Source organism: Pantherophis guttatus, chromosome 8 (assembly GCF_059756535.1).
Source record: "Pantherophis guttatus breed Tessera chromosome 8, ASM5975653v1, whole genome shotgun sequence".
In the NCBI taxonomy this organism is placed as follows: Eukaryota; Metazoa; Chordata; class Lepidosauria; order Squamata; family Colubridae; genus Pantherophis; species Pantherophis guttatus.
Window position 1 is genome coordinate 37,995,337 of NC_142070.1, and position 22,118 is coordinate 38,017,454.

Genomic DNA, 22,118 nt, shown 5'->3' on the forward strand with positions numbered 1-22,118 from the left:
TCCTCGCACTTTTGACTGGTCTTCGCAGTTATGACTGGTCATCATTTATGCCCATTGTAGCATTCTTAACAACCGTGTCACTCATTTCACAACTGCTTCTCTTCACCATGGTGACAAGATAGGGCAAAAACATAAATTAGGAGAACAATCGTAAGTTCGAGGACTGGTCAAAAGTGCGAGGACCAGTCAAAAATAACTTTTTCAGCCCTCTGAGTAGTCCATATGCATAAAAGGATACAGCATTAGAGAGGGATGAAGGAAGGGAAGGGAAATTAGAGTAGGAGTGAGGGTAAGAGAGGGAGGAAGAGAGGAGGAGAAGGAGAAAGGAAGAGGAAGTAGGGAGAAGAAGAAGAGGGGGGGAAGAGAAAGTAAGAAGGAAAGAAAAGACACAGGTGGTAGGTTTGAGGAGAAAGATTGCTGTACAATAAAAAAGTTGAAAGGGAAGAAAGCCAACCCCAAACAAATATAAAGATATTAAGATAAAGAATGAATTGTTAAACTTTAAATAATAAAAGAGAACAAATAGGAATAAATAACAATAATTAGAAACACACATACAAACATACAACATATTTTCTTTGAACAGAGTATTTGGCTGGTTCACAAATTTAAACAGTTGTAGGAGGTTAGCACCCACCTCTTTCCTAGAAGAATGAAATATTAAAAAGGCAGAATATTATATTTCCCTGGATGAGAAATGGAGAAGCATATTTTACAGACAAAGCAGCTCCCACCTTCCTGCCCCGCACCCTTTGTTAATGGGCCAGAGGCAGAAAGTCAATCCTTTGTCAAAGGACATTTGCAACACAATAGCAACAGAAACTAACACAATGGGCCCCATCTAGCAACCGAAACTCACCACACGTGATCTGGGAAGCATGTGACCTGGGAAGCACATGTGACCATCAGCCAGCAAGGCTAGCTAAGACCCCCATCTCCTGGGAGTCTGACAACCAATCAGGATACTCTTTCAGGGCCCCAAGAAATGCAAAGCCAGAGAGAGCATAAAAACCCGAGGATTTACTGTATCTGCCCCTTTTCTGTTCAGGAACTCAAGCCATGTGATCCTGTCCACCATTAAACCATCTTTCCAAGCAGTCTCCATGTTTCCAGTGTCTTTTTCCCCACTTGGAGCAGAACCCAGAAGGATATTTCTTCCAACACAGTGTTTAGTCATTTCAATTAAATTTACAATTTCTATATTTCCTTTTTACCATATTTATTCCTCATCTATTTTTTAAAAAACCAATATTACCCTTCATCCTCATCTCTAATCTTAATCAAATTCAATTTTTCCCTTCTATTCTATATTATACCCCTTCACATTGTCAGCTATTTTTATATCCATCCTCACATTGGTTAATTATATAATTATGTAATACAGTTGTTTAATACAAATTCAACATTTTAATATAAATCAATTAATTATATATCTTTTTTGTATATTAATCAATATGAACATGAATATTCCAATTATTTCCATGCAATCCAATTTCTTACAAATCAATTAATTATATTTACCAATAATAATAAACTAAATAATTTCCCCCATATATTCCTCCAAACCACAACTTAAATCATTTCTGCTTTCAACACAATATACAACTAATAGTATCTCAATTATTACAATTCCCTAGTTAAATAGAGCTTTTTTTCTTTTGTGTTTTAAAATCTTGAACCTCCTCTTTTGCCCTAAATTTCCCATTGTTTGCAGTTTTGCACCTACCTGTTTTGGTGAGGAAAAAGAAAAAGAAATCTCTCTGCCTCATTTTGTCACGTTGCACCAAAGACCCTGCTTACTTTCAATTTCTCTTTTTCAGCATAGCTAGGGGAAAAAAAATCTGCTCCAGGAATTTACCTCTTTGCAGCTAGCTAGCAACAGAGCCCTCCGCAAAACAGCTGAGAGTAGGGCAGCTCTTTGAAGCCCCACGGCAAGAATTTAAAGTTTTTTTCCCTCTAGCCATCAGCTGGGACTCCGGAGGCAGCAATAGATTGGGAGTGGGCGCGGTAAGCGAACGGCCGGCGATCCAACAGAGCAGAGAGTGAGGGTAAGTGAAGGCGTGGGTGGGACGAGAGAGGGCTTTGGCGACTCCTGTGAAATGGCCGTTCGACCCCCAAAGGGGTCGCGACCCCCTGGTTGAGAACCGCTGTCTTAAAAGGAGATAGCAGTCTGTCTTCTGTTTCTGCAAGAAATTTACTGGTCCTGTGAGCTCTGAAGAGTAACATGAATCTGTTAGTGTAACACAGGGGCTTTTTACCAAGCGTGTTTCCTTACTAAGACCTATACAAACTTTATACAGAAATATCCCTCTGCCATTGTTGGCACAATACACAGCTTATTTTCATTATTCTCATATGAACACAATAGTTGAATAACACTAGAAGATAATCAGTGAGAAAATGATGTATGAAACATTATCTTATTCATGGTCTGTAATAAAAATAAATACACATCTAAAATAAAAGTAAATACACATCTATTTATAAGATATTATTTATGGTACAAGACCATAATTATTTAAAATAATATTTTACCAAATCAGCTAAAAATGATATTTAAAAATAAATAAGGGTTGAATCTGTTTCACATGTACAAGTAGAGTACCTTTTATACAATAAATAAATGTCAGAATTTATAACAATTGTTAGAAATCTTAATTGCTTCTCTGAACAGATGTCTATTCTTTTTTTTCCTAGATAATCAAACTTCAGCTATTTCCAATAAGGTTGCTAAATAATCATGGTGTAGAAAAACCAATTTATGGCTCATTTATATTATTAATTGCTTTACGTATTTCAATGTAAATTCTATTTTTTATTTTATATTGTGTTAATATATTTTGTGTGGTAATATCATCAAACATGTCCATATATCATCCCAGGAAATCATTCTATATCTTTCTTCCTGAAAAACCAAACCCTGGGTAAATACTAAACCTAATGAACTTCTAATTGTTCAAATAGCATGCACAAAAAAATGCAATTGTCTACATGGCTTATTTTTGATAAGAGAAAAATGGTTTCCTGTCCAGTTACAACTCTTGTTTTCATAACATCAGATATTGTGAAAGAATTCAGGACTATATTATACATGTAAATTCAAAACAATCTGAAGTATATTCCAGAACAAACAGAAGTCAAGTTGCTTCAAGCAAAACTTTAAAGGTTTTCTAAAAGGTTACTTTAATCTTATAAAATATATTTATCAATACTTTCCTACCTCCTAGCAATCTGGAGCAGAATGACAGCAACAGTAATTGAAGTGTGAGTCATGGGATATATGGTAGCTGAGATATCCCTCAGAAGACAGCAGAAGACAAAAATAGGATTTTTTTAAAAAGTGGGATAGAGATGAGAGAGAAGGAAAGAGAAAATAGTGTTGGGATGGGTTTTTTTTGTTTCTGGACTAGTATTTGTCTGTCTATCTATAAGGATTTATATTCGTGCCATTCAAGTCAAGTTACCAAAGGTCCGACTTTCTAAAATTACATGTAGTACTATTAACCATTGGTTGAAAGATATGAACAGAATTTAATCACTTTTTAAAAATCCAGGTGGCTGAAATGAAAGTTCTCACTGTAAACCACACTTGATATATATTATAACTCAGTGCACTTATTTCTGACTGACAATATCAATTGTTACAGACAACAAATATTAAGTCCAGAGACAAAAGAAAACCAATCTCTCTCATCATCTCTTTTTATCTTTCTTCTCTATCCCTCTTTTTTAAAAAAATCAGTAGTTTGGCCTAACAATATAGTGATTTTTACTATAAACATAATAGCAGAATAAGAGTTGGAAGAAACCGTGGAGGTCTTCTAGTCAAACTCCCTGCTCAGGCGGGAAGCCCTATATCATTTCAGACAAATGGTTGTCCAATCTCTTCTTAAAAACTTCCAGTGTTGGAGCATTCACAACTTCTGGAGGCAAGTTGTTCCACTGATTAATTGTTCTAACTGTCAGAAAATTTCTCCTTAGTTCTAGGTTGCTTCTCTCCTTGATTAGTTTCCACCCATTGCTTCTTGTACTGTCTTCAGGTGCTTTGGAGAATAGATTGACTCCTTCTTCTTTGTGGCAACCCCTGAGATATTGGAACACTGCTATTAGTCACCCCTAGTCCTTTTTACAAATTTAGATTAATTTCTGGTTATGTTAGATGGTTGTATACATTTCAGCCCCTTTCAGTAATTTTCCAGGGGTGGGGGTTGGGATGAGGAGAACAAGTTGTTACATGACACAAACTGTTGCTTATTTCCAAAAATGTTGTACTACTTTATTAAATAGCAGGTAACGTGGTAACAACAGTGCCAGTAGCAGATGAAGTAACCTTAGCTTTTGATGTTCTGTTTAATAGCTATGACAGCAGTAACTGTGCATATTCCTTAGTGAAGATCCTTTTAGCCTCAAAAATTGAAGTTCATAGACTGCAGAATAACTGTCACTTAACCTTGTAGGAAAGATATACAGAGGTTTAAATGAGGCATATCTTAGTGACAAAGTAAATCAACTACAGCCTGCCTACGAAATTAGAAAACATGGCACATAATTCAAGATTATCATTATTTACCTCTATACCTTCTGTTCATGGCTGAAGCTTGTATTGTACCACACAAATAAACCATTCCTAAGAAAGGACTGGGAACTGGATAGAGTAACTATCTCTACCATGCAATAAAGGTTCATATTATTATTCAATTTTAATTAGTCAAAACAATAGTAAAGAAAACTGGATATATGTAGAGCCAATAGAGAATTTGCTCATATATCCAACCTTTCCACTGTGTTCTTAAGGTTTGTTCCCAAAGTATCTCCCATTTTCTCATTTATAATTGCAACATGTTAAGTAATATAAGGTAAATAATATTTTTCAATTCTATTTCTTCCAGATGAAAATGTTACTAAGGCTATTAACAGCTTCTATTAATAGGCGCCTGGTTTATCAGAAGACACAGCTTAGATTTTACCCTTATCAAAGCCTTGCACCCATAACGGTTTCAGCCATACCATCTTTATTTTAGTAAGAACCCAATCTGCTTTCCCAGAAAACAGCCATTCGCATTCCAAGGATAATGTCACATCACTGCACTGCTTCTGCTGGCCAATTCCCACACCCACCACGGTTAAAGAGAGGAAGTATTGCTCCATCAGCAGAAATCCCACCTCTCGGTGGTGGTGTTATTTATTCATTTGTAGGAGCTGAGTGAGCCTGGCACTGAAGTGATATATTGGATTAAAAGAGAAGGTAGGAACAGATGAACGTGCACCAACTAGTACCGAATACAATAAACAGCTCTCGGAAGTAGTTTCATCAATTTTATTACCCTTTAGGCATTAGGGAAGAAGAAACAGGGAAGTAAAGATTGAGCAATGAACTGAAGGTATATATGGTTGAATATTTTACATTTAAAACTTTACATATTTTGTGCCTTCTGGAGAACATCACTTTTAAGTGCCGACTCCTTTCTATCTTCTTTGGCTGCTTATCTCGATTTATCTTGAACTTGGAGAGCTATGTGTTGAAATAAAACAACATTAATTAAAGCATCATACAGGCTGAAGCATGCACAAAAAGGGGTCTCATTGTAGTTGGTACCATCAATAAATATTTGATTATAGAGTTCTTCATTTCTGAAAAGGCAATATGTTATCTTTTTAAAAATGACGTTTTCCTTCCAACTGCTGGCCTCATTGCTCACTTTCAACACAAATATTCCCATCATACCATTATTGCAATCGTGCCTTTGATCATTCTTTTTAAGCTATGCTAAGATTCATGAATAATAAAGGAATAATTAGAAGGCAATGATATATCAACTAGCTAAAAAAATAAAATTGATTTCAGATTAAAGCCTAGTCTTTACTTTGCTAAGATGGTACCAAATGTCAAGCAAAGAGCAGTACAAAATACAGATAAAATAAGAAGTCTGGAATATTAAAAAAATAATGGAATATCTTGCCACCTAGCAGTTCAAAAGTATGCAAATACAAGTAGATAAATAGGAGCAGTTCAGTGGGAAAGTAACAGTGTTCTAGGTACCTTTGACAAATAGCCACATGACCACAAAAATGTCTTCAGACAACACTGGCTCCCTCAGCCCAGAAACAGACATGAGCACCGCAACCTAGTGTCAGACATGACTGGACAGGGACTCCTTTACTTTTTAGTGGAAGCCAAGTTGCTATTATGAAAAAAAATATATGCCAAAGCTAATAATGATTGAAATGAAGAACAAGAGAGAAGGTCATATCTTTATGATGTGCTATGATAATGTTGGGGGATATTTCTGCTTCAGATGGCTCAAGTAATGACTTGCATCAGTATATATCTATTCTAAGCAAATAGGGCAGAACAACCTGATTTAGCAAATTGGGCAAAGCACATTAACTCCACCTTTTTTTCAAGGAAACTTCTGCTATTTTTCTCTTAGTTTAAGCCTTTAGTTTATAAAACACTGTTCAGTAGTCAAATTGTGATTAATTTCTAGGTAAAGAAAATCATAAATAGAATGTTTATTAATCTTTGTGATTAAGGACACATGTGAACCTGTTGTTAAAAATCACACAATTTTTTCCAGTTGAATTACTTCTCTTCCCGTCACCCCTGATATATTGAAACCATATGTATATGGGATTGGTAGAAATTCTGGGAATTATAGTACTCCAAAATATGGAGAACACTAAATTGGGAAGGCTGGCATGTGATACCGCTGTTCATGAACCTGATACGTTTTAGTTTCTGTTTGTACTCTTTCCTCACTTGAATCAGTGTCAGTGAATACACAATTATGTTCCTTGATGCCCACCAAAATCTTTACACCTGAGTTTTGAAGAAAAAAATGTATACTTTCCTGCAAAACAAAGTATTGGTTTCCATCACCACATTTGGATATTTTGACTCCACATGGATCCCACAGGTACTCATAAAAAATAAGGTAGATAAAGCATGCAGTGCATGGCTTCTGGATTCTTTCCAACTCTTTAATAACTGTTCTCATCTATGAAACATGAAAGGGAAGGAAGAGGGAAGCTTAAAATGAAACAGTTGGCAATATTCCAAGCCACTCCCAAACTAACTTTCCCACAGACAACCAACTCTCTCACAGTGAAGCATGATGGGATTATCTCTCTATCCCTTTCCCTCCTCCCCCCTTCTATTTCTTTTCCAGATCTACCTATTTTGGGACTCAATATTTCTTTTAAAATATCAAACTTGCTAAGCTAAATATTTTCTCCTAATGTGGTTCTTCTTTTACAATCTACAGTATCACCCTGACTGACACCCATGTACTGCACACAAATATAAGGTGACCAGACGTCCCACTTTTGGCGGGACAGTCCCGCTTTTGAGCAATTTGTCCCGCGTCCCGCGGCGTTTTAAAAAAGTCCCGATTTTTCATTCTGCCTCCTGAGTCCCCGCTGATGGCTAGAGGGAAAAAAAACTGTTTGAACTCTTGCCGCGGGGCTTCAAAGGGCCGACCTACAGCTGATCAGTGTTAAAAAAAAAAAACCTTGGTATATTTGCGGCGCAAGGCAGCCCTCGTTTCCTGCCAACTCGGAGCGGTAAACAGCGTCTGGTTCAGGGAGCAGCCGGATTTTGCTCTCCATTGCTCTCTCGGTCCCCTGCAAGCTCTCATCTCTCGAGAAGCCCAACCAAAGTTTCCCGCGCCATTTCAGGGAGCGTTCCTCGAGAGACGAGAGCTTGCAGGGGACCGAGAGAGCAATGGAGAGCAAAATCCGGCTGCTCCCCGAACCAGACGCTGTTTACCGCTCCGAGTCCCAAGCGACAGGAGAGGAGGGCTGCCTTGTGCTGCAAATATACCAAGGTGGAATCCTGATGCCACCCTTACAGCGGAGAGAAGAAGCCGGATTTTGCTCTCCATTGCAGACACCAGATCGTAATGCACCACCTGCAAAAATGCGAAAATTTCCAAATGTAGCCCTGCCCTCTTACAGCTCTCCTGATGTTCAACTGTTGTCTCTCAAGGAGGATACTTGGCCAGCCTCATGCTTGATGTCTCCCACCTTGGCAGCTTTAAGACTTGTGGACTTCAACTCCCAGAATTCTCCACAATTCCCCAGAATGGGCTCGGCGGGAGTTGAAGTCCAAACGTTGTAAAAGAGCCACAATTGCCCAGCCCTGGGCTAGGGTAGGCTGATGCCGCGCGGATGGGAGGAGGGGCGGGCGACCCAGCAATTAAGTTGTGGTTTGGAGGTATATATGGGGGAAATTATTTGGTTTATTATTATTGATAGATATAATTAATTGATTTGTAAGAAATTGGATTGCATGGAAATAATTGGAATATTCATGTTCATATTGATTAATATACAAAAAAGATAGTTATATAACTAATTGATTTATATTAAAATGTTGAATTTGTATTAAACAACTGTATTACATAATTACATAATTAACCAATGTGAGGATGGATATAAAAATAGATGACAATGGGAAGGGGTATAATATAGAATAGAAGGGAAAAATTGAATTTGATTAAGATTAGAGATGAAGATGAAGGATAATATTGTTTTTTTAAAAAAATAGATGAGGAATAAATATGGCAAAAAGGAAATATAGAAATTGTAAATTTAATTGAAATGACTAAACGCTGTTTAAATTTGTGAACCAGCCAAATATTCTGTTCAAAGAAAATACATTGTATGTTTGTATGTGTGTTTCTAATTACTGCTATTTATTCATATTTGTTCTCTTTTATTCTTTAAAGTTTAACAATTCATTCTTTATCTTAATATCTTTATATTTGTTTGGGGTTGGCTTTCTTCCCGTTCATCTTTTTTATTGTACAGCAATCTTTCTCCTCAAACCTACCACCTCTCTCTTTTCTTTCCTTCTTACTTTCTCTTCCCCCCACCCTCTTTTTCTCCTCCCTACTTCCTCTTCCTTTCTCCTCCTCCTCATCTCTTCCTCCCTCTCTTACCCTCACTCCTACTCTAATTTCTCTTCCTTCATCCCTCTCTATTGCTGTATCCTTTAATGCATATGGACTACTCAGAGGGCTGAAAAAGTTATTTTTGACTGGGCCTCACACTTTTGACCAGTCCTCGAACTTACAACTGTCCTCACATTTTACATTTTTGCCCTATCTTGTCACCATGGTGAAGAGAAGCAGTTGTGAAATGAGTGACATGGTTGTTAAGAATGCTGCATGGGCATAAATGTGAGGATGGTCATAAGTGTGAGGACCAGTCAAAAGTGCGAGGACCTGTCAGAAATGACTTTTTTCAGCCCTCTGGTTAGTCCTTTTGTGCATATGGACTACTCAGAGGGCTGAAAAAGTTATTTTTGACTGGTCCTCGCACTTTTGACCAGTCCTCGAACTTACGACTGTGCTCACATTTTACATTTTTGACCTATCTTGTCATCATGGTGAAGAGAAGCAGTTGTGAAATGAGTGACATGGTTGTTAAGAATGCTGCACAGGCATAAATATGAGGATGGTCATAAGTGTGAGGACCAGTCAAAAGTGCGAGGACCTGTCAGAAATGACTTTTTTCAGCCCTCTGGTTAGTCCTTTTGTGCATATGGACTACTCGGAGGGCTGAAAAAGTTATTTTTGACTGGTCCTCGCACTTTTGACCAGTCCTCGAACTTACGACTGTCCTCATATTTTACATTTTTGCCCTATCTTGTCATCATGGTGAAGAGAAGCAGTTGTGAAATGAGTGACATGGTTGTTAAGAATGCTGCACGGGCATAAATGTGAGGATGGTCATAAGTGTGAGGACCAGTCAAAAGTGTGAGGACCTGTCAGAAATGACTTTTCAGCCCTCTGAGTAGTCCCTATACACATAGCCATGGCCACCCGGTCACATGACCAGCTAGCCACGCCCACCCAGTCACATGGCCTCCAAGCCACGCCCACACAATAAGCCACGCCCACAATGGTGTCCTTCTTACCAATGTTAAAATCTGTTCACTTTACCCTATACACATAGCCATGGCCACCCGGTCACATGACCAGCTAGCCACGCCCACCCAGTCACATGGCCTCCAAGCCACGCCCACACAATAAGCCACGCCCACAATGGTGTCCTTCTTACCAATGTTAAAATCTGTTCACTTTACCCTATACACATAGCCATGGCCACCCGGTCACATGACCAGCTAGCCACGCCCACCCAGTCACATGACCAGCTACCATGCCCACAAAATAAGCCACGCACACAATGTCCCTCTTTACCAATGTTAAAATCTGGTCACCTTACACAAATAGGCACTGTCTTTTTGAAATGCAGCAAGGCAATATGATTCATCAAGTTAACAAAGCCTATGGTTAGTATGATTATCGCTAATCTCTTTGCAGAGGTAACCATAAAATTGTCAGTCCTATTCTGTTCTGGTTTTATAGAGAAAACCTGACCTCTTTAGCATAATTTGTTTTCAACATTCCATTGTGTTGGAAATAATAAAAATAATGAAAAGACAAGCAAAATATGCACAGCAGAGTTTCTTGGATTTTTTTCCCAATCCTTTTACCAGCAGTAACCATAGGAGCAGTTTGCATTTCTTCTGGATAACAAAATATGTCACAGTTGTGGGAGAGAGTGATGCCTATTCAAAATGACTTCAACTGTGTTGCACACTCTGACCATATCTCTGCTCTGGGCTGCAACCATATGTATGTCTGCATGTATGTACAGGTACAGGGTGACCTGCACATTTTCTGCTGTAGATCACATGACTACTAAGAAAGGGCTTAGAATGGAACAGTTGCTGACATTCTGATCCACCACCCAACTCCCTCTTCCATAGGACTACATTGGGTTCTGTTTCTCCTACTCTATCCCACCCCACCCTGCAATGTAACTGCCTACCACCATTGACTAGATGTAGACCATTTTTGAATTTCATCTTCCTTTTCAGAATTCTTTGATCATATTAAATTTGTTCCTGTTCAATTCAGTTTCTGAGAATTGTCCTGCAAGGGGTGGCTTAACCCTTTACGTGATTTATTTACAGTGATTTCATGGATTGGAAAGAATAATATAAAGTTCCAAGTTGCCACATCCAATGTTTTGTTTTGAAGTGTATATATTTGTACAGAAAACAAAGATAAAGCTAAATTACACATAAACAAAGAGCATTTTAATGGTTGGAAGTGATGGTAGAGTGAATTCCCACCAGTTTTCTGGAAAGAGTGTGTCATGCTGATTATTGCAGACATTTGAAATAACTAACTTTTCGTAGAGCAGGTCCTTTTTGACAGTAAATGGGGCTTTCACAATTCCAAATATGCCTACCTGCAAGGTGCAAATTAAAATTTCAGGCCAACCTAACTGAGTTTCCATCTTCCTAACTCATGTTTGGGAAAAAAAGATACATCATTACATGAATGCTTGGTTTTCCTGGGTCACTGCTAGGTAGAATATTAAGCCTAAAATGCTAATCAATTTTCAATGTTAAAATTTTGTATAACACATTGAAAACATGCAGGTATGGTTCTATTTTCCCACATATGTAACATAGCTATGCACCCAGTTTCAGAACATGATTATACTTAATTTTCTTTGTTTTAGTATGGTTCTAAGAGTTTTGCAAAAACACGTTGTATTCAACAAGTATGATTCAGATGTCATAGAGTCATCACTCCAACTATTCCAAATGCAAAACAGACCAGACAGCAGAAAGACAATGAAATACATTGCTTGTTGGTAGATAGCCATGGTAACATCTCAACATATTTTACTATAATTCCAGATGGGAGAGAGGGAGGCAGCATATGGATGTATTCATATTAAAGTCAAGCATTCAATGCTTCATAAAAGGAGTAATTTTTGACTTAAGTAACCTTTTAGCTAACTTTCATTCTTTGCAGATGAAAAATAAAACAGCAAATGAAAATGAAAAAAGTTGAATAATTGTAGATATTTACTAAGTTGAATAACACAGATCTTTGGTATACAGATGTCTGGTAAATGTCACTTTTCCTTATTAAAAATACCACTTCCTGAAAGAACCCCTTTGATTCAAAGTTCTTAACTAAAATACATGTGCTAATGAATCATAGCAAATTATATTATTATGCATAGAACCTGGTCATGCCACATCATTAATGCTTTGAAACACCAACTTTATTTCTGCCATGTAAATGAACGCTTTTCTTCCTCCTTTCTTTGAATGTATATAAGATTTCATTCAGTCAATGGTGTTTTCCCTTATTTGGTGTGTGGGTCATTTTTTTTTCTTTTTTGTACACATTTTTTTTATTGTTGTTAGTGTTGGGTGTTTGTTTTTTGTTTTCTTTGTTTTGCATTTTATTCCTATTGATAAAACATAATAAAGGTAAAGGTAAAGTTTCCCCTTGCAAATATGTGCTATTCGTTACCGACTCTAGGGGGTGATGCTCATCTCCGTTTCAAAGCCGAAGAGCCAGTGCTGTCCAAAGACGTCTCCGTGATCATGTGGCCGGCATGACTAAACAGCAAAGGTGCACAGAACACTGTTACCTTCCCACCAAAGGTGGTCCCTATTTTTCTACTTGCATTTTTTAACCTGCTTTCGAACTGCTAGGTTGGCAGAAGCTGGGACAAGTAATGAGTGCTCATTCTGTTACGTGGCACTAGAGATAATATAATAAATAATATAATAAACATAATAAATATATATTAAAATGGTGTTTTCCATTTTATCTGAATTTCAAATTTAGATTGAAGCTAATAACTATAGTTTGTGGATTTGGATAATAGATATGATCCATAAGAAAACAAAAAAGTAACGATCTTAAAAGATAGATCTAACACTCCCTCATTAGCTGATCATTTACTAAATGTTACTAATTTCTGAAGGGTTGTTTGTTAAGGCAACCTTAAAGAAAAACAGGACAGAAGCAAATGGCATAAGTTACTGTCATCAAGACATTGAGGGAAAAAATAGAAGGCAAACAAAAAATCTATACAGAACCAGAATTACATGCTTTTTAGACAAGCAAAAAATTTCCTCATGATCTTTTCTATTTATACAAGATCAGAGGAAGCCAATTTGATGTGGTGGAGAGAGAGAATGGGAGAGGAAGCCAACATCATTCGTTGGAACAGCTTTTGATTTGTGAACACTGTAACTGGTGTGACATCACATACAGCAGCAAATATTTACATGCCTTATAGCTAAACTATTTGTCAGTTTATCTCAAAATCCAACGTGATATTTGGGATGTCTTTCCAATGTTTGGAGTCAGTATCTTGTCTATTGCATCAGCATTACTATTCCTAGCTCAGGGTTTAAATGCATGATGCTTTCTTTACAAACTCCAGGCACCTCCAGGTTTGTCAAGGATGACCAGAGCCAATATTTTTACTTTCCTTTTTCCATTCACTCCTTTAAAGAAAACCATCCCAAAGCAATTGTATATTTTTCCCCACTGGAGAGGATGTTTAAAGGGCAAAACAACTTGATTTTAAGAAATTAATTCTGCCCTTTAAACTACGTAAGCAAAAATGTAAGAAGCAGGGGTGAAATGCTCCCAGTTTAGACCGGATCGTCCGATCCGGTAGCGATGGAGGCAGGTGGTTCGGAGAACCAGTAGCAAAAATCCCTGCCCCCCCTGCCCCATCATGCCCAGCTGAGCCGCACAATCATCAGAGGCTTTTTTTTTTTACTTTTAAAAGCATTTTTTCTACAACTTCTTCCACCGAAAAAATACTTTTAAAAGTAAAAAAAAAAAAAGCCTCTGATGATCATGCAGCTCAGCTGGGATTGTCAGAGGCTTTTCAAAGCATTTTTTTCTGCAACCTCTTCCAGGGAAGAGGTGGTTTAAAAAATGCTTTGAAAAGCCTCTGCCGATCAGGCAACACAGCTGGGATCATCAGAACCTTTTCAAAGCATTTTTTTAACCACCTCTTCCGCTGAAGAGGTTGCAGAAAAAAAATGCTTTAAAAGTCTCTCTGATGATCCCAGCTGAGTTGCCTGATCGTCAAAGAGACTTTTCAAAGCATTTTTTTAAAAGCCTCTCTGACGATCCCAGTTGAGTTGTCTGATCGTCAGATAATTTTTTAAAAGCCTATCTGACGATCAGGCAACTCAGCTGGGATTGTCAGAGCGTCTTTTTAAAAAATGCTTTGAAAAGGCTCTGACGATCCTAGCTGTGTTGCCTGATCAGCAGAGGCTTTTCAAAGCATTTTTTTGCATTTGCAGAAAAAATGCTTTGAAAAGTTTTAAAAAAAATAGTTGGCCACGCCCACCCAGTCACATTACCCCCACCACCAAGCCACACCCACAGAACCGGTAGTAACAAATTTTACATTTCACCCCTGGTAAGAAGGGTAAAACTTTTGCTACACCAGTGATGCCTTACAAGAATGGTCAGGCTTTTTAGCTTCCCAGACAAGCATAAAACAAATAGCCTTTCCAAAGCCAAGAATGGATGCTCACCTTCGATAGACCGAGTTAAGTATTAACTAGGGAACATTGTTATTGCTTCCATGTTAGACTGATTGAGATTGGGTTGAGATTTTCCAAGCTGGAATTCTTTCTCCACTGAGTTCATTTGGAATTTCAAATGTTATAAATGATGTGGTAGATGAACAAAGGGAACAGTAATCACATTACAAAGAAATAGTTTGCAATGAGTCTCTAATTCTATCTTGGAAAATCTATGGCATTCAGAACTCCTAGGCATAGCATACTGTTCTAGCACAAGTAAAGTTTTCTTAATAATAACAATTATGTGCCATTTGTAAGCCTTCCATATTTTCTAACCACTTTTTCTGAAGCATTAATGCAATGCATTTTACATGCATTTTCTGGCTTTCTTGGGCCAGAAATATCATCTTGTGTTAACGGCAACTGCAATGCTTTTACCCATACCTAGTTTCTTTGACACTATAATTATATTTTCACATTTACTGCATTAAGATTAATTTCAATTCCAAATTCATAATGACAATTTGAAAGATAAAAGTAATTTCATTGCCACTAGATTCTTAAGTGATTTAGGATCAGAATGCCAGTAGATCTTCTTCCTACTTATTGAACCTGCCTGCTCTAACAGGTCACATAGAGTCCGGCTCTGTTGAATAACATTGATTGCCAAGATTTAAAGAAGGTTATTTATTGATTTGATTCCTCTACCACCCAAATCAGATAGATTCCAATCAATGCTAAATGCTGTGGAAAGCCATATCCTGGGGAAAGTATTTCTGAAATCTTTCCTGAAAAAAAAGTATACATTTTAATAGCATGAATGTTTAAGTTTCATTTCCCTTTTTTCCTTTTCTTTTTTTCTTTCATTATTACTTTATTTGCGTAAGGCATTTAGATCCTTCTCTTCAGGCAAAAATGTTAAAGAGTAGTTTACAAACTGTAAACAGGAAAGAATAGATAAAAATATCTAATTGTGGAGTTTCAGCTTTACTGCCTTGTTCTTCAAGCAGCAGCATCCTTCCTTTATCAGTGATATTTCCCCCCTAAGATCATAATCATCTGACCTAAGCATAAAATCATCTGCTACAATGTCCTACCAGCCAATGAATACTTCAGCTTCAACCAAAACAATACAGGAGCACACAATAAATACAAACTCATGGCAAACTGATCATACTAGACTGCAGAAAATACGACTTCAGTAACAGGATTGTCAACGCCTGGAATGCACTACCTGACTCTGTGGTTTCTTCCCCAAATCCCCAAAACTTTAACCTTAGATTGTCTACTGTAGACCTCACCCCATTCCTAAGAGGTCTGTAAGGGGCGTGCATAAGCGCACCAGCGTGCCTACCATCACTGTCCTACTGTTCCCTTTTATTCGTATCCTTTTCATGTATTTATAATTATGTTTACACTTGTATCTGTCATAAAAGACATGCTTGATGAAAATAAATAAATAAAATAAAATAAATAAATAATAAACATTCCCCCTTAAATATAGATATTAGAAGCAATATAAATTTCAGAATAAAAGATTCCATATATTAATTATAGAACTGGGTAAGGTTATTTCATTAAATATACAGTACAATGATGCACATTCTCATGTTAGCTTTTTATTTTCTTTACTTTACGCATTTATTAAAATAAAGCTTTGTTCATGTCAGTTGCCTTTTAAATTGAATAAACTTCACATATTTTTTTGGCAATATTCATATATCCAGTGACTTTCAGTTCTTTCTCACTTTAAATGAATTCTAAACAGAAGCTTGATACACACAGCTAGAAATCTTGAATATTTCTAGATTCTACAGAAGAAAATTATTTGAAAAGATAACCATATTTCTCTTTTGATAGGAGTAATTGCTCATGTCAGTTTGGTAATATTCTGATTTGCTTTGTCCTGCTAGATCTGCATTCCATTTGGAATCAGACATTTAGCCATTGCCTTAGTCATAAATGGAAACATTCTGTTCCTCTTAGCTATCCAAATGTTAAATCCCAGTTCTTGTGGAAAGCAGTAAATAGGATACTAGAGGATTCAGAGACAGTTGAATTTTTTTAAAAAAACAGTATTGAAAATGCATTATGTGCTTAAATATATGTAGCATGTACATTCATAACTGGAGGCTTGAAAAACTATATGACTTCTATTTAAAGCATGACTTTCCGAAATATCAGTCTTGGAAAGTAGAGAGTTTACTGTGTAATCCTGACAAATATGACCTAACCCAGATTTGTCTCCCCAATGAGCAGCATATCAAAGTCAGTTTTATTCATCAAAACCCTATTTCAAAGACACTCATAAAACATTTTTCACGTAATTGTCATAAACGACAACAAAAGGCCTAGAAAGCCAAATGTTCAGCTCTTACTTTAGATTGAGTCAGTGGTGGGTTTCAAAATTTTTTACTACCAGTTCTGTGGGTGTGGCTTGGTGGGTGTGGCAGGGGAAGGATACTGTAAAATCTCCATTCCCACCCCACTCCAGAGGAAGGATACTGCAAAATCCCCATTTCCTCCCGATCAGCTGGGACTTGGGAGGCAGAGAATAGATGAGGGTGGGGCCAGTCAGAATTTTTACTATCGGTTTTCCGAACTATTCAAAATTTCAACTACCAGTTCTCCAGAACTGATCAGAACCTGCTGAACCCACCTCTGGATTGAGTAGAAAACCAAGTCTTCTGATTTCGAAGCTTTCTTTCTTTTCTTTCTGTTTTTTTTTTGTTATGAGAGACAGGTATCCTTACAGTTTGTTTAGAAAAAAAAAGATCAGCTTTGATGCATAATATGAAAAGAAATCATGTCAAATGCCATTGTGTATAAACCTGACAAACTCAGAGTACAAGGGAGAAACAACATGTCACCAAGGCTTCATCGGAAACATTACACACTTCTGTTATCATATCTCCTTAGCAACATGCTATGGTTTGTTTAAGCTAGATAAATCTTTTAACATCTTGACATTGAAATATATCTTGGGAGCTGTTAAAAAATAGAAATTTAATTCTGCTTCATTTCAGAGATGGCATCTGCTTACTACAGCTGGCTTTGCCTGATGGCATTCTTTATCTAGAATTACAGGGACACAAGTAAAGCTACAGATTCCTTTCTATCCTCCTGCCAAACTGTGCTGTTTACCAAGTACAACAAGGTGATGCTATATTATTTAGATTTAAAGTCTAGTTTATACCCAAATCTCATGGCATGTAACAAATAGTGTTACCATGAAAGTCGGATGTCCACAAGAATAACAGAAAAATATCTAAAATAAATTCATTAATCAATTAGTGTCCTGTATCCAGTGGTGGGATTCAGTCAGTTCACACCACTTCGGGAGAACCGGTTGTTAACTTTCTGAGTAGTTTGGCAAACTGGTTTATGGAAGAAATCAGTAGGGCAGACAACCGGTTGTTAAATTACTTGAATCCCACCACTGCCTGTATCCCTTTGGATTGAAGCAAAAATTAGCTTCAGAATAAGTGGGAGTTATGTATGGGCACCTGTCTGCAATTTCTTACTCCCAAAGCATCTTTTCCCATAACCAGGCTGCAAAATTGCTAACTTTGGGAAAAACACATTTGTTTAAAAAGCTGTAGATTGCTATTACATTAATATCATTAAGCATTTTCAAGCATCCTTTTGTTTTCAGATCCAAAGCACTGAACAACCCTAATACATATTTCACAGGTTGTAACTCCAGGATCTATATTACTACACAAGTAGAACTAAGGTAATACAGTGAGTTAGCCATTTTTTACAAGTTTAACTGGTAGAAGTTTCTAAGCAGACAGTTTGCTTTCTATGAAACAATACACTTGTTGCTCTTGAAAAATCTAGAAAGCAAAAAATATTAAGAAAAGTTTCCATATTGGTTGGTAATATGAATTATTTTACTAAGTACAAATCAGTGTGATGACCAAACTGAAAGCAAAACAAAGCAACCCACAAATAGAAATCTAGGAAATAGTGTAATACGGGTGTGTCAAATTTGTGGTGTCACGGCGGCATCACGTTTGTATCAGGACTTTTTTCCCCTTTGCTAAACTGAGCATCAGTGTGGCCAGCGTGTGACGCATCCAGCCCACAGGCCGCAAGTTTAACAACCCTGGTCTAATATATTCTAGTTATCATTAATTACCATTAATTTGGTGACAGCTCCTAGTGACTGCATAATAAATTATATCTATGAGAATCTGTCCCTAACCATATCGTTCAGTCGTTCAGTGATGGCTAACCTTTTTCCCATCGTGTGCCAAAAGTGGGGGAGTGCGGGGGGGGCTCATGTGCATGTGTGCCCACACCCAAAATTCAATGTGCCCCCTGTGCGTCACTCCCCCGCACTTCCCCCGCTTTTGGCATGTGATAGCACAGTGGACCCGGTAGGCCTGTTTTTCACTCTCCCCAGGCTCCAGAGGCTTTCTTGGAGTCTGGGGAGGGGGAAAACAGCCTTCCCTGCACTACGGAGGCCGTTCGGAGGCTGGAAATGGCCCATTTGTCCCACTTCTGGTGGGACCGGAAGGTCTATTTTTCGCTCTCCCCAGGCTCCAGAGCCTTTCTAGGAGCCTGGGGAGGGCAAAAACAGCCTCCTCCCCCGGAGGTCCTCCAGAGGCCAGAAACAGCCTTTTCCCAACTTCCAGTGGGCCCGGAAGGCCCAAAAATTAGCTGGCCAGCTAGCACATGCGCGCCGGAGCTGAGCTAGAGCAATGTTCACATGCCCACCGATATGGCTCCATGTGCCACAGGTGGCACGCGTGCCATAGGTTTGCCATCACGGGTCTAGTACTTTCCAACAGTACATCCATTTCCACTGTAATCTTATTGCTGTTGCCTTCTTCCACCTTTCCTAGCACTAGACACTTCTCCAGAGTACTAGTGTGTCTGAAGTATGATCATTTGAACATGGTCAATTATGTCTCAAGTGAGAATCTTCGCTTGAAAATATTCAATATTATTTTTTATATTACTAATTGTTCGTGGTATTCTCATGAGTCTTCTAGAAAAGTTTGGAAGAGTTGATAAACTTTCTATACTGCTTTATCTAAGTCCAGTTTTCATTTCCATAGAGTGCCACAGGGAATATCATTACTTGAACGTTCTGATCTTTGTGGCTCTTGATACATCATAGCTTCTGAATATCTTACACAAAGATATAAAGGCTGCTCTAACAAGTTCTAGTCTGTGGCATGTGGTTGATTGTTTCTTTAGTCTTATTGGCTGTCCTAAAAGCTAAAAGCTACCTACCATTTCAGAAATTTCACTATTGATTCTAAGGCTTGTTGTAATATGTGCTTTCATTAATCTGTTGGGTTTTTTTATGTTTAATTTTAGTCTTTTTTTTATTTTACTGTGCTTATTAATTTATTATTAGATACAGTATTACTAGGAACTGACATGAAACTAATAAACATAGTTTTGCAATGTTTGTTTTGTTTCCTTTTTGCAATAATAGAGACCAGCTGTGTGATGAGGCTTTTCCGGAATGTGCTATTATTTCCAGATCAGCAATTTTCTTTTGACCTAAACTAAACTTTGGCCTATTCAGAGTAGAGGAAATGACTGCAAGGGAGATATTTCAAATTTTGTACTTTCGTGGTACCTTCCCTAAATCTCTTTATGTTGAGTGTTTTTAAAAATAAAAATGAAAATTTTAATATTGAAATATGAGCTCAAGACAGCTGCAAAAAAAGAGTTGATCAGTCATCAGTCATTAACTGTGTTATAGACATCTGGCTCTTAAAAAGAAAATCTAACTAACATAGCTTAACTTTAGAGAAGTTATAGCTATGTAACTAGCACATATAAATAACTATACATAAAGCACAAATCTTGATCACATTTCATTCAAAGGATTCCAAAACTGCATACACAAATATATTTGCTTTGTTATACTACCAGCCAATTAATTTATAAAGATCTAGGCAGTGATGGCTAACCTTTTTGCCATCACATGCCAGGAGTGGGGGGAGGGTCATGCGCATGTGTGGCCACACCCATAATTTTATGCAACACCACCACCCCCGGCATGTGATGACATGGTTTTCTCTCTTACCAGCCTCCAGAGCCCTTCTAGGAGCCTGGGGAGGGCGAAAACAGCCTTCCCCACCCCACCCCTCAGAGGCCCTCTGGAGGCCAGAAACAACTCGTTTGCCAACTTCCAGCTGGCTTGCCCACCAATATGGCTACGTGTGCCACCTGTGGTACACATGCCATAGGTTCGTCATCATGGATCTAGGGTATCCAAAGAGCTTAAATAAATAATCTTGACACCTACTAATAAATGCATTGTACAATAATGGCCTAGTCAACAGTATTTAGATAGTCCTTCAATATGGAATTCTTAAAGAAGATGGAAACTTACCTTAACTATTGTTGCAGACAACCTGCAGCAGGATATGGGTGTGGGTATGGTCTTCCCCTGGTTTTCCTAGATTTCTTGGGTGTATTTTGACCATAATAATGGAATCCTTTTAGACCAACTGCAAAAGTTGGGGTTTTGCAGTACTTCTGTTCCTTTTTGAGTGAAAAGCGCCACTGATATTATTGTAAGAGTACAGTTCAAGACTTCGGACATTCAAATCTGAGATGACATCTACATGAAGTCACTAGGAAAGCTCATCAATTTATTTAGGTTTAAGTATCATCACTATGCTCAGATATTCAAAACTTTAGATCTCAGCCCAAGGCTGGGCAGGAACAAGATGAATGTCCTGATGTGATATTTGAAAATTGTGATGAGCTAGTTGGGAACAAACATACTGGAACTGAATTCCAGCAATATGTACTTACTGTTTGTATAGAAACTTTCTTGGTGTTTCATGGGTGTTTCATCTTTGTTCTTGACAAAAACACCAAAAAATCCAGCTTGATTCTAGATCTCAACTTCACATATAGGAACTCTCATTCTGTCATCAGCAGACAACAATTTTGGTCACCACCAAATTCTAACAGAATATGATTGCCACTCCTCCTTCCCGCAAACCATTTCTTGGCAGATTACAGACAGAACAACCCCTTGATCTTCATCCAGCTAGGTCTCAGTGATATATGCAAGCCAGCCCTCTCCTTCAGCACACTGTAATAAATGAGGAAATTTTCATTACATATGGATCTGCATTCAAGAAAACCAACTTGAGCCTAAGGTCTTCAGTAACTAGAACATTGAGTCAAGACTTGGGGCTAAAAGAAGGACAAAAATCAAATTCCATATCAGTTTTCCTGTAGCAGCCTACTATCTACTTCTCTCTTCCTTCACTACAGCAATCTTCACCCTGCTCTTCAGACTCTGCCTCTAATCACCATACCTCTATTTTGTCTTATGGTATCTCCAGAACTACCCATTGTCTATTTGCAGTCCTAGTAACCAGCTGGAAACAGTCAGCCTTTATTATGTCACACTCACCTATAAGATTACCCTCCTTCCCCGACACACACATTCAGACAAATGCATTAACACATTTCAAGGCCTTTTACCCAGTAAAGTGATAGAGTTCACTATGGTCTGGCTCTGGAAATTCTTACTCTTAGCTTGTGTCATTCATTGGGCTTGGTTTCTACTCTTTGCCCTGCATCTCAGCCATGGGACAGAGGTATTCACACAAATGTAATTTTTCTACTGCCCCTTCCCTTCCTTTGAAACAGCCTTTAACCAGACAGATCTTGAGATGATTTCTTGCATATCAGTCAAAAATGCATAGCCCCTTCCCCCCCTCTAAATTGAGGTGTAGAATCA

The 22,118-nt window shown here is 37.8% G+C and overlaps 1 long non-coding RNA gene across 1 annotated transcript; it reads right to left on the bottom strand.

The window, feature by feature from the left end:
- Positions 1 to 4,254: 4,254 nt before the first annotated feature.
- Positions 4,255 to 21,670, bottom strand: LOC117680253 (uncharacterized). The gene is made up of 4 exons (XR_004595598.3): positions 21,176 to 21,670; positions 20,748 to 20,899; positions 6,041 to 6,998; positions 4,255 to 5,512 (listed from the first exon to the last, which is right to left on the bottom strand). It is a non-coding gene; the product is annotated as an uncharacterized LOC117680253 (long non-coding RNA).
- Between the last annotated feature and the right edge of the window lie 448 nt (positions 21,671 to 22,118).